Source organism: Bufo gargarizans, chromosome 9 (genome assembly GCF_014858855.1).
Source record: "Bufo gargarizans isolate SCDJY-AF-19 chromosome 9, ASM1485885v1, whole genome shotgun sequence".
NCBI lineage: Eukaryota > Metazoa > Chordata > Amphibia > Anura > Bufonidae > Bufo > Bufo gargarizans.
The window spans coordinates 175,923,032-175,936,420 of NC_058088.1; the positions used below are offsets into that span (position 1 = coordinate 175,923,032).

A 13,389-nucleotide genomic window follows, 5' to 3' on the forward strand; every position below is an offset into this window, starting at 1 on the left:
AATGTACAATTTTCTTCTTTTTTTTATGATAATTGTCGCCAGACACCTCTGTCGCCACTTATCTCTGAAAAAACAACAACAACAAAAAAAACATAAGAGTTGGAATCCAGTCTATGAGAAATCCATAGGGGTAAGAAAACCTGCAGAAATGTGGGAGAAATGTATGGGGGAGAGGCGGTAATGCGCGCGGCCGCCAGCAGAGGGCGCTCGACGGGCAGATCCGGCTCAATGGTAATGTAGCTGGGTTTTGGTGGGAGGACCCGGCTCCCTGCTGAGCCGCTGCCTGTTGTCTCAGGGAGACGAGCAGGTAACTTGTTCCTCAGGAGTTCTGGGGTAGAAGCTGCTAGGACCCCGGCAGCAGGTAAGTACTCACCTCCCTTCCTTCCCTCTATCCCCCCTTTAAACTCAGGTGCAGCCCTGCCCTTCCCCCCACAGTGGGGCTGTAAACAGGTGGAGAGGAGAGGCACTGCAAAATACATGTGCTGTCCCTTTAAACTGACTTGTGGGGGTCCTCCCCTCGCTGCTGCTCATCTCTAGCGTTTATTTGCTGCAGTCGAAATAAAAAAATGGGGGGGACCCCTCTTGATTTACTGGAGTACTTCACCTGCTAGGTATTTCCATGTATCAATGGGGACTGCGAATTTTTTTTTAACAAAAAATTGCTCTAGGATGGTATGGGTATAGAATACTGTTATCGTGTGTCTAACCAGCCCTCCGGGGGCGCAGGGGGTTCACTTACTTTTTAGTTATGTCTCCGAAAATGGCACCTGTCCTCCAAAAAAGTAGTCAAATTGTGAACGAATGACGCCGCTTTCTTTAACGTCTGCTCGGAACATTGTGTTTCTGGTTGTTAAAGGGGGCTCTCCGACCGCGCGCCATACTACGTATTGTGCCGCAGTGAAAAGGACACTATATTGGGATTTGTTTGTAGCCATTGTACCCCTTTAAAGGGAAACCCTGCCAAAAACTAGAGTTTCTATATATATATTTTTTTCACAGTATTATTCGCATTCACTATATCCTCTAACGCCACTGGGCCAGATTGTGGGGGTTCCCTGAATAGCAAGGGCTTGGTAACTGTAGAAATTTGGGTGACAACTCCTACGGGTGCTACTGTAACAGACCGATTGGTTGTCAGCCATGTTGTGTCAGAGCTTTCACCCATTTGATACCATTCACTATAATCTTCTATGTAGTACGTGTAATACGTTTTTCACGCGCGTGATAAAAACCTGAAGGTATACAAACAACATCTCATAGCAGCCATCCGTGAAAAACGCATCGCATCCGCACTTGCTTTTTCACGCAGCCCCATTCACTTCTATGCGTGAAAAACGTACAATATAGAACATGCTGCGATTTTCACGCAACGCACAAGTGATGGGTGAAAACCAACGCTCATGTACACAGACCCATTGAAACGAATTGCGTTCGCATCATGCATCGCACTCGCTCGTGTGAAAGGGGCCTTACCGTTTCTGAGCTGGTAGGTTCCCTCCCAGGTAGGTTTATTGGCTTCCTGCTGGGTGGGTACAGGTCGTAAAAATCTAAATCGCCAGTAAATGAGTCCTTGAGCCGCCAGGTTGTAAAAAAAACAAACAAACAAACAAACCCCAAAACGACCGCACTTACGTGTTATGCGGGTTTCTGGACAACCGATACAGTGATGGTCAGTTCGCAGTGTTCGCCAACGAACACATGCGGGCTGCCATCTTGACTCACCCGTCCAGCGATGCACAGGTAAGCCCTTGCCTGTGCCGGTCTGAAATCAAATGCGGTCACCGGGAACAGGCAGTTCCGAGAACAGCCGCCGGGGGCCTTCATTGGGCTGTTCTCGGAACTGCCTGCATTTGATTTCAGACCGGCTCCCGGCACAGGCAAGGGCTTACCTGTGCATCGCAGGACGGGTGAGTCAAGATGGCAGCCCACATGTGTTCGTTGGCAAACTGACCATCACTAAACCGATATGGTTGCCGCCGGTCTTCTCACCAGTCGGGACTTCCTATTTTTTTTTCACGTCTATTTCGTTTTTGGGGTGGGCTTTTTGCGGCCCGTATGCGGGACCATTCACTTCAATGGGTCGGCAAAAAAAATGGAAATGGCCCTGTGTGCGTGTCCAGAAAAGATGGAACATGTCTTATTCTTGTCCATTTTTGAATTACAAAAAAACTGGATGCAATACGGACGTCGCACAGACGTCATCTGTATATTTTGCGGATCCGTGTTTTGCGGACCGCAAAATACATACTCTTGTGTGCTTGAGCCTGAAGTTGCATGATTCGGTCTCCAGGGGTCTTGGAAAGCTGAGGGCGGTCGATTGGTTGTCCCTCGTCTTTCCTCCAACAGCTCCAGACGAGAGAAGCCAAGGACGACGTCCAGGATGGGAAAAACATGGCTTCTTTCTTAAAAAAAAATGACACCCCCACCACCTATCCTCAGGTTGTGAGTGCGATTGCAACTCATTCATTCACTTCTATCATAGTCGAGTTGCAATTCCAGACATAACCATGTACAGGTGTGGTGCTGTTTTTAGAAAAAAGAAGACACTTTTTTTCTTTTGTATTCTGGACAATCCCTTTAAAGGGGGTCATCTAATAAAGACGTGTATGCACATAAATGCTGGGGTCCTCCTCTGGGAGACACTCTGGCGCTTGGGCCCATTCATGCAGCAACTTGGAAAGTGTGCCTTTCATTTTTGATGACCCTTTCAAGCTTAAAGGGGTATTCCGGCTGTATCAAGTTATTTCCTATCCACAGGATAGGGGATAACTATAAGATCGGTGGGGCTCCCAGCAGTATAATGAGAGAATGGGGACCCTATACCCCACGGGGCCACCCCCCAAAATGAACGGAGTGGCAATTCGGGCATGTGCACTCATCTCTATCGGAGTAGAAATAGCTAAGGGTTGTACTTGGCGGTCTCTGGGAGATGAAGGGAGCGGCGGCGCTCTTTAGAGGTGAAGTCCACTTAATATGATGTTCAGACATGTAAATTATACGGTGTGGGGGCCCATGAAGAGTCGTGCTGATCCCATGTTGCTAATGGTTCAAGGAATTTGATGCAAATTTTTGGTGTTTTTGTATTGAGGTCTATGAAGGGTCTTATTACTGACCACTAAAAAGAGGTCAGGCTGGCTCCGAAAGCCTACAGTATTTTGTGCATCGCCGATCTAGAATAACCTACGTGGGGGTACAGCTTTGTGGACTCCCAATCAGTGGGAAATCTGGAGGTGCCCTTTAAGCCTTACCTCCGAGAGTGACCCTAAAGGCTAGGGCTACACGACGAAATGTGTCGGCTCGGACTGGCCCACAGGGGTACAGGGGAATCCCCCGGTGGGCCCCTGAGCAAAGTGGGCCCCTAGTCTCCCACCCCCTCCACAAGTGGCACATAACACATTGGATTTACTGCACTATATACATATATTCAATATACAGCACCTCAACCAGCCTATGTTCATATAAAAAAAACTCGTTAAATTATTTATTATATTCGAATGTATCCGTACGGTGGGCCCCCCAATTTTCTTTTACTGGTGGGCCCTAGGTACCTCAGTCCGACACTGCGCGTGACACATCGGGCACAACTACACTGTAACATGTGTCGCACTGATGTTGCACCAATGTCGCGCAACAATTTTTATAATGATAGTCTATGGCAGGCATGCCCAAGCTACGGCCCTCCAGCTGTTGCAAAACTACAACTCCCAGCATGCCCAAACAGCTTACAGTTATCAGCCTACAGCAGGGCATTGTGGGAGTTGTAGTTTTACAACAGCTGGAGGGCCGCAGGTTGAGCATGCCTGGTCTATGGTGTCGCACTGCGACATGTGACATACTGCGATGCGATCTTGGATGGATTTTTTTGCTACTGTCGCGTCGCGGTATATGTCGCAGTGCGACACCATAGACTATCATTATAAAAATTGTCGTGCGACAAAATGTCGTCGTGTAGCCCTAGGCTAAAGGGTCCCAGTGCACCTTTAGTAGTTGTCGGGCTGACAACTATTGCTTCCAACTCGCACGTGGGCACTTGGTTGAAAAATGTGTAGTCAGTGCGAGACACCTTACTTAAAGGGGTGTTTCCATCTCAGACAGTGATGCCCCCATTGTGTGATAGGTGCGGGTCCCACCTCGTAAACGGAGCCTTGAAAGTCATGGAGGGCGCACTGCGCATGCCCGGCCGCCCTCCAATCATTTCTATGGGGCTGCCGGAAATTGTCGAGTGCTGGCTATTTCTGTCGGCCCCATAGAAATGAATGGGAGCGCACCAAACTGTCCCAAACTGAGCGGGAACACCCACTTTTGTAGCACTGGACTGCCCAAATTTGCGGGATTTTCTCTGAAAATAAGGGACAGTCCCTTCAAATTTGAGACTGTTGGCCACAATATGTGTAGGCGCCTTTAAGCTGGGCATGCGCATTAGATAAAGGGTCAGCAACCTTCCGCTGTTTTGATACTAGAACTCCCAGCATGCACACATGCATGTAGATGTAGTTTTTGGCCGAGCATGCATGTCTGCTGAGGGGAGTAAGCTGCTACTAGGCTCCTGTAGGGGCGAAGTATCTCTCTGAAGGATCAGGCATGTTGAACTCCAACAGTCCGATCCTCCTCTGCCCTATGTTTATTGTTGGGGGAGACTTGGGGGGTTCCCATGGGTTCTGCTGATGTGTATGACCACTTAACCCCTCGTAGTGTTGGGTGGCGTCATGTGACCAAGATGGCGCTCAGGGACTGAATTTTTACATTCAGTACAATCTTAGTCCACAGTGTTCCTCTCAGATCTGTGCCAAAAAAAATTCCCACAACTCGTTCCCATGGCGGAGGCCGCGGAGCAGATAATGATCTCGAAGATTCCCTCAGGCCGTTTTTCCTTGCAAGCCTCCTCATGAACGCTCGCACTGACAGCGCATGACTGACACCGGCCTCCTCATTGGTGCCGTGTTGGGAAAGCCAGACGTGGAGTTGTTGCCCATAGCAACCAGATTCCCCCTTTTAGGAAAGAAAAGGAAAATCTGTGTTGATTTATGGAAAAGACTTTGTTGCCCATGGCAACCAATCACAGCGTGGCTTTCGTTTTTCAGGAGCAGAATATGAAATGAACGCTGCACTGTGATAGGTTGCTACGGGCAACCGAGACAGTCCTTTCCTCAATCTCCTCACGTGGTGGTCCGTCGCAGTTTCTGTTAGAATTGATTATGTTTTTCACCCCACTTAGGGAAACCAGCGGCAAAATGTATAATGGCTGGGGCCACGAGTGGTCACATGACTGTGGTCGGTGTGCCCACCACTCCATTCCCTTTTATGGGACTGTAGGAGACAGTCCCATACACTGTCAATGGAGAGGTGGTCACATGTGTCGCTCCATTCACACAGTCTTGGGCCATCCCAGTTAAAGGGGTCCTCAGGATAGGTTATCAATGTGAGATCAGTGGGGGTCCGACTCCTCTCAGCTTACCAAGCACAGTGCCGTCTTTTAGATAGTGGCTGTACTCGGTATTGCAGCTCAGCCACATTCACATTCATGAGGCCTTCTGCCTAGAGAGAGGCCTAAGTGATGCAGACTCTTTACAGAGCCGATCGGAGTCCAGGAGTCTGACCCCTGGAAAACCCACATAAAGGGATATTCCGGTTATATAAAATTATCTCCTATCCACAGGATGGGGGATGACTATTAGATGGGTGGGGGTCCTATCGCTGGAACCCCTTCTGATCACCCAAACGGGGGCACAGCTGGTCCGAAAAGCGTGCCGCCACTCTCATTAATTTCAGTGGGAGGGCCGGAGATAGGCGAGCGCTGTACTCCGCTTCCGTAGAAATGAATGGATGAGCGATGCGCTTTTCTGACCACGCGCTCCATCCATTTCAGCTGTGCTCCACTGTGTATGGGTGATCGGTAGGAACCCCACCAATGATAGTTATCCCTTATCCTGTAGATAGGGCATAACTTTATATCTGGAATACCCCTTTAAGCCTCTATGTATATTACAGGGAATCGCATAAGTAGCACTTCCCTTAGGACTGGAGTCGTTTTCTAATAAGATTTCACAGCCCAGGGAATGTCGCAGTTCCCCCGTAAATCTGTAATCCGCCATTTATGACCGTCCATGCTAGTGGTCTCCAACCTATGACTTTCTAGTTGGAATACTGCAATTCCCATACTGGGAGTTGTAGTTTAGCATGAGCCTTAGTGAAGTAGATTATTTATGGCGGTCCGCAGGAACATACAGACGCAGGATACAGATGCAGGAGGATATCTGGTTATGGTTCCTTCCATGAGACGTCTTCTGTTGTCCATCTGTCCGGGCCCCCTGTGCGGCTCTTCCTGCTCCAGCCATTGATATGGTTTGATTTTTATCTTCCCCACAGAGATAGGAAAACAGACTCACAACAGGAACTTATCAGCGCAGGGGGTCAGGGAAGAGTCACAATCAAAAGCCATAGATAGGAGCTGGCTGGCAGATCCCTTTAAATTTCCCATAGGCGGGCAACAGGATCAGATTGGTTGTAAGAGAAGCGTGACAATGGATCCAGGCAGCCGCTTATCCCCTGCCCGCTTAGTTGACTCAGAGATCAGTTGTTTTATGTCCATGGCCACCATTTTTGGTCCGATATTGGAGACCATGCCACCGCATGCGCTATGGAGACCTACTGTTTTCACCCGTAGGCAGCATCCTTGGTTGACAAGCAACAGCGCAGGCGGTCAGTCAGCCGATAACATGACTAGGAAATTATCCGTTGGCCTTTACCGCGTGGCATTGGCCCAAAGGGTGACGATAAATCCAGTTAGTGAATTGTGGCGCCATTTTGATAAAATTGGCATATAGCTTCTAGAGTCTTCTGTCATTTTGTCTTCCGCCCCACCCGGGGCTGTTTGTCTGTAAGCCGCGGGGATAAAACACGAGGACAGCACATGAGCGCTCGGCATGGTGTTTACCCAACAGAACAAAGCAGGAAGGTGCTAGATGTAGCAGAGCCGCAGCAGTTGGACGATCTCTACCCTGAAGGAGACGGAAAGGTTCCCAAGGAGGGGGAGAAGATATGCCAGGAGGAAAGGAAGGATGTGGAGCCTTTTTGTTTAAGCTGATGTTGCTCCCCCATTTACATGCACATTTGTTGGGTCAGGCATGCCTTAAAGGGGTTATCCCATGACTAATGTAAAAAATGAAAATCGCACATCACATAGTACATGACAACCTCTTTCTAACAAAGCTAGAACCGGCCCTGTACCTCACATGGATCCAGAGATCTCACCATTCATTGCTCTGCTAGATTTATATCAGGCTGAAAGCTCAAGGGAGTGTCTTTTCTGCTGCAGATAAGGGGGCGTGTCCATGCTCTCCGAATCAAAGCTCAGGGGGCGTGTCCCCTCTCTCCCTATCACAGCTCAGGAGGCAGTTGATGGATGAAACTGAGCATGTGCGGCCTTCTCAGTGAGGACAAAGAAATAAGAAAATAAAAAAACTGCAGGTGGTGCTATACAGATAAAATTTTATTGAATAGCTCAGTGGCTATGCAAAATTTTTAATTACATGCAAATGATGCAATTACAAAAGTATTCAGATCCAGGTGCTGGTTTGAAAAGTGTAGAATAATTTTCGTGGGACAACCCCTTTAAGGCCCCATTACACAGAGGGCGACTGTGGCGGACGCAAGCGCAAGGGCGACTGTGGCGGACGCAAGGGTGGCTGTGGGCGGGCGCAAGGGCGACTGTGGGCGGGCGCAAGGGCAATGGGCACTGTGGTATCCGCTAGTCCAGGGGGCACTTTGATGGCAGCCGCACCACAATGCCCTCCGGATTGGTGGCCACCAGCACTAGGAGCACTGCAATAGTTGCTAATAGAGGGGGGGAATGTAGATTCTAAAGGCTAGATTTTATTTGTCCAGTCCATCACATTCCTGGTCGATAAGCGGCGTCCATATTGTATTTTTATATTCCGTTAAATATCCTAAATGCAGACGTCCCCGTTCCCTGGGATGATTGTTGTGGTTTGATCTCCGGCCGCTCCCTGCCTGAACTTCAGCCGTGTCGTCTCCATTATCTCCTCACTACTGGCCTGACTCATGAAAACCACATCCTGTGAACAGGCTGCTCGATGTGTTTTTGGGGAGCTCCTCGCAGCTATTTTAGGAGGCCCCTTAGGTTGCAGACACTTGTGCAATATTGGCTACTCGTGATAATCTTGCTTCTATTTGGGCCTCTCCTCGCGCTCCAGATACTCTTTCATGTGGCCTGTCACACTGTTCTTCCTCATCTTCCTGGCTCATGAATAGAATGCAAGGACTACAGTAAAGACCGACCCCTAAACAGGCGGAGCAGAAATGGGGAATCATGGTAGTGCTCTCTAATGGCGGCCATAAAGCGTTATCACCCGGTATCAACAGTTGAATAGAATATTAAAGGGGTATTCCCATCTCATAAAGTGTCGGGCCCCCACTGACCTCGAGTATAAAGGGGCCACAGAGCCGATTCACTTGAATGCTGCAGTTTGCCTGCACAGCGAGTGGTTTGGGGCGCTGCCGCGCCGGGAAAGACTTTGAGAGGGCGCAGCGCTGAATCAACTCTGCGGCCCCTTCATTCTAAGGACTGGTGGGATCCTAGGGGGCAGACTACATAGTGATTGGATATTCTGGCAATGGTAATACCGCTTTAAAGGGCACCTGTCAGCAGTCTGTACTGCCTGGTAGGGTTGATCGTGCTGAGTAAAATGATACCGATCTTGTGAAGATCGGTCATGGCGTTCCCGAGAAAAACATAAAATGACTTCTATTCTTTATGCAAATAAAGGCTTTGGTGCAGTGATGGGCATAGCCCCGCCCTCAGTGCACTGAAGCCCTCATTTTCTGAAAGAATAAAATACATTTTTTTCTCAGGAATGCCGCAACCGATTTTCACAAGACTGGTATTATTTTAACCAGCAGGATCATCCCTATCAGGTAGTATAGCTGGTTTCATAGGGTTGATCCTACTGAAGGTGCCCTTTAAAGGGGTTTTCCCATTGCCATAGGCCTTGTTCACATGTAGGGGAACAGGTGAGAAAATTTTTCGGAGATTACCGCCCTACAATTAGTCATTTTTTACAGTATCCTCGTGATTACCAGATTTAGTAACAGGAGTACCTGGAAATTATGAAACACGTTGAGTCTTCATCCACGGGTGTAATAGCGCCTGACAATAAACAGCGGGCGATTCCTTGGAAAGTCGCAGATCCCTTTTAGCAGTTAGTCTGACCTGTGTCTTGAGAGGAAGGAAATGTGTTCTGCACGCAGCATGCATCCACCGCGTGAAGTCTTAACACAGGGACTTCAACTGTCTGGTCTGCGCCACGTCCTTGAAAACATCATTTGTTCTTATTTCATATGGCGGTATTTTTTTATTTATTATTTTTTTTTGGTCCATTCACTTGAATGGGGCTGGTCTGCAATACCAGACACAGCCATGGACAAGGGTGGCGTCACAAGTTCTCCTTTAGCCTTGACCCTATGATCTTAGGGACTTAAAGGGGCTATCCTGAAAAAGATAATCAAAAAAAGATAATCATTGTGAAATTGACAGGGATCTGGCTTCTGCCACCCCCACCAATCAGCTGTTTGAGTGAGCCACCGTGCTCACTGGAACTCTGGTGAGCCCGGCAGCTTTCTAAGCACAGCGCCGTACATTGTATAGTGGCTGTTCTTGGTATTGCAGCTCAGCTCCATTGACTTCAATGGGACTGAGCAGCAACTAGGCCATGTGACCAATAAACAATGACGTCACATGGCCTAGGAAGAGGTTGCGGCGCTCATGGAGTGTCCGACCTCTCCTAGCAGCAGATCGTCAGGGGTCCGACACCTGGGTCTGATATTGATGACCTGTCCTGAGGATAGGTCGTGGCCCACCTCAGCAAGTGATTGGCTGAGCGGATATTTCCTCTTAACGACGGGCCCCTGTAAGTATTGGAATGGGAGTGACGGAGGATTAGTGAGGTAGGAATCTGTTTTTTAACCCACTCTGAACCCATTACCAAAAAATGTTTCCTCACTGGACAGTTCAAAGGGTTATGTCGACCACACATCATGTAGTCATATAGAACCAGCCCTGTACTTCACATGGGTCCAGAGATCTTCCCATTGATTGCTCCAATTGCATTCTTCAGTCTGGAAGCTCAGGAGAGGGCGTGTCCTTTCAGGAGGCGTGTCCTTTCTTTTACACCTCCGTTCCTGTAACTGTCACAGCTTCTAACAGTAGATACAGCTGCTGGCAATTAAAGGATGGAACTGAGCATGTGCGACAACCTCAGTCGATGGACGTGCACATTACTACACAGACTAAACCCCAGGGGGCGCCTTTCAAATGTGGTAAAGAGAAGGGGGGCTCATTTATTAAGGTCGTCTGACATTTTTGCAACTATTTTAAGTTTTAACACACAGGTGCCAAGTTTGAAAGGTGGACGTTATGGGGGTGTTTCAGAGGCTGTGCGAATTTACTACTTTTTCACCTGGAAACAGGTGAAAAATAAACAAAAAACTGCAGGGGCGACGCCCCCAATGCTCCTAGAGGCTCATTTGCATATATTAAAACATGATTTTTCTCAGCAATGCGGGCACATATGAACATGGGACCAACACAGATGTCTTCAGCTGCCGAGTGCACATGTAACAGGTCAGTCAGTGTCATAGGTGCAAAACTGCTGACAGATGCCCTTAAATGATGGCATAACCCCTTTAAGTTTGTGCTGCAAGGAGAATCCCTTTAAGCTTTGCCCAGATTGTGCAGCAGTGAGAGGTACGTGGTTGTATAGAGAGCATTTTCGGCACAACTTCATTGTAACCTGCTGTTAATCGAGTAGTGACTTCTGAGTTGTCACCCTGCCCCACAGAGGTCACTTACCTTTGAAGGTCTGCGCCAACAATGCGGACATTCACATGAAGTCACCTGATGTTTATTCAGCCTTTACTGCCAATCCGAAGAGCGGGCATGGCCCTCACAATGATTTTACTATTCTGAAATAAGTTGTTTAAGGGGGCATCAAATAAAAAGGGGGAGAGGCGCTGCTGGCATCGAATAAAAGGGGGAGAGGCGCTGCTGGCATCGAATAAAAGGGGGAGAGGCGCTGCTGGCATCGAATAAAAGGGGGAGAGGCGCTGCTGGCATCGAATAAAAGGGGGAGAGGCGCTGCTGGCATCGAATAAAAGGGGGAGAGGCGCTGCTGGCATCGAATAAAAGGGGGAGAGGCGCTGCTGGCATCGAATAAAAGGGGGAGAGGCGCTGCTGGCATCGAATAAAAGGGGGAGAGGCGCTGCTGGCATCGAATAAAAGGGGGAGAGGCGCTGCTGGCATCGAATAAAAGGGGGAGAGGCGCTGCTGGCATCGAATAAAAGGGGGAGAGGCGCTGCTGGCATCGAATAAAAGGGGGAGAGGCGCTGCTGGCATCGACTAAAAGGGGGAGAGGCGCTGCTGGCATCGACTAAAAGGGGGAGAGGCGCTGCTGGCATCGACTAAAAGGGGGAGAGGCGCTGCTGGCATCGACTAAAAGGGGGAGAGGCGCTGCTGGCATCGAATAATTAGGGGGAGAGGTGCTGCAATAGTGGGGAGAGGCGCTGCTGGCATACAACTATACAGGGAGTAGAGGCTCTGCTGGCATTTCATGAATAGAATGCCTGAACTACAGTGAAGACTGACACTTTCTAAGAAGAAGAGTGTGAGAAGGACCAAGGGGGAGAATGTAATGCTGCAGACCTGTGTGTAGGCCCATTGCTAGGCTTTAGTGGTTGTCACCCGCCAAGTCAAGAAGATAGGATCATTATTTTTTTTTTCCTTCTTGCTGACTGTTCCCAAATCATACGATCCCGGGATCATCCCTTGGCTCTGAAGCTGCAGTTTGTGGTTGTCTTGATTGCCTCGTCCCCCCTCCCCCACACCTGCAGAACGTGTCTGTCTGGTGGCGGGGTAGCTCTTTCCAGGAGCGCACACACCTGACTCTCTTGTGGTTTCCAGTATAACTCCCAGTCTCTTAGGCTGTCGTCACAAGGGGATGAATGGGAAACAAACAACAGCGCGGCTCTGAAGTCGTCTGTCTCTGAGAATTATTATGTGGTGGAGGCACACACTGGAAGTCTTAAAGGGGATTTCTACCTATGACACGGGCTGACCTGTTGCATGTGCGCTTGGCAGCTGGAGGCATCTGTGTTGGTCCCATGTTCATATGTGCCCGCATTGCTGAGAAAAATTGTGTTTTATTATATGCAAATGAGCCTCTAGGAGCAACGGGGGCGTTACCATTACACCTAGAGGCTCTGCTCTCTCTGCAACTGCCGCACCCTCTGCACTTTGACAGAGCCAGATAGTGAAAATGTCATCATACCTGGTCCTTTCAGTCAAAGTGCAGAGGACGCAGCAGTTGCAGAGAGAGCAGAGCCTCTAGGTGTAACTGTAACGCCCCCATTGCTCCTTGAGGCTCATTTGCATATATTAAAACCTTGTTTTTCTCAACAACAAATCTCGGGTACTAATCTACTGATAGATGCCCTTTAAAGGGGTTTGCCCATCTAACACATTGGTGGCATATCTCTAGGACCCTAGTTCCTGCACCCATCTCTAGAATGCAAACAAAGGAGAGTGCACCACACAAGCGCGGCTATCCTCCATTCACTTCTATGGGAGTGCTGAAAATAGCCGAGCGCTTGTTTCCAGAACTCCTGTAGTGGTCAATAGAAAGGTAGCCACTCTCAATTCATGTCTATGGGAGATCCGGAAATAGCTGAGCGCGCTCACTCTGCTCTTTTCGGAAACTCCTATAGAAGTGCACGGTGTGCGCTCCTTCACTTTCAGGGCCCTGTTCTAGAGATAGGAGTGGGACCTGCACTTATCTAACATTGGGGGCATATCCTAGCGATATGCCACCAATGTGTGAGATGGGACCAACCCCTTTAAACGGGATATTCCACTTATAATCCTCTAGACACAGGATAGGGGATAACTATTAGATTGGTGGGAGTTCAACCGCTGGGACCCCCACTGATCACGAGAACGGGGGCACATGTACCCCATAGAGCTCCCCTGAAATGGACAGATCGGCTTGTTGGAAATGTGTGCCACAGCTCTATTTGTTTCTATGGGACCTCCGCTCATCTCTGGCGCTCTCATAGAAATGAATGGAGCAGCGGCGCCCTTTCCGACCATTTTAGGGGAGCTCTATGGGATACGTAGCCTCTGTTCTCATGATGAGTGGGGGTCCCAGCGGTAGGATCCCCACTGATCTGATAGTTATCCCCTATCCTAATACCAGACACAACCTGTGGACCGCCATGTTGTTCTAGGCTTGGATTAAGAAGAAAAACGCTGAGAAGACGGGGTTGACAAGACATGCGCAGAGGGGACCTTAATGAGGTTATGACACAGGATAGGGGATC

At 49.0% G+C, this 13,389-nt stretch overlaps 1 protein-coding gene across 1 annotated transcript in view; it reads left to right on the forward strand.

The window, feature by feature from the left end:
• Nucleotides 1-252: 252 nt before the first annotated feature.
• PLXNB3 (plexin B3) overlaps nt 253-13,389 on the forward strand; it is a 71,073-nt gene continuing 57,936 nt past the window's right edge. The window contains exon 1 of the mRNA XM_044269103.1: nt 253-361. The gene's annotated coding sequence lies outside the window, so the exon portion shown is untranslated. The remainder of the gene's footprint in view (nt 362-13,389) is intronic.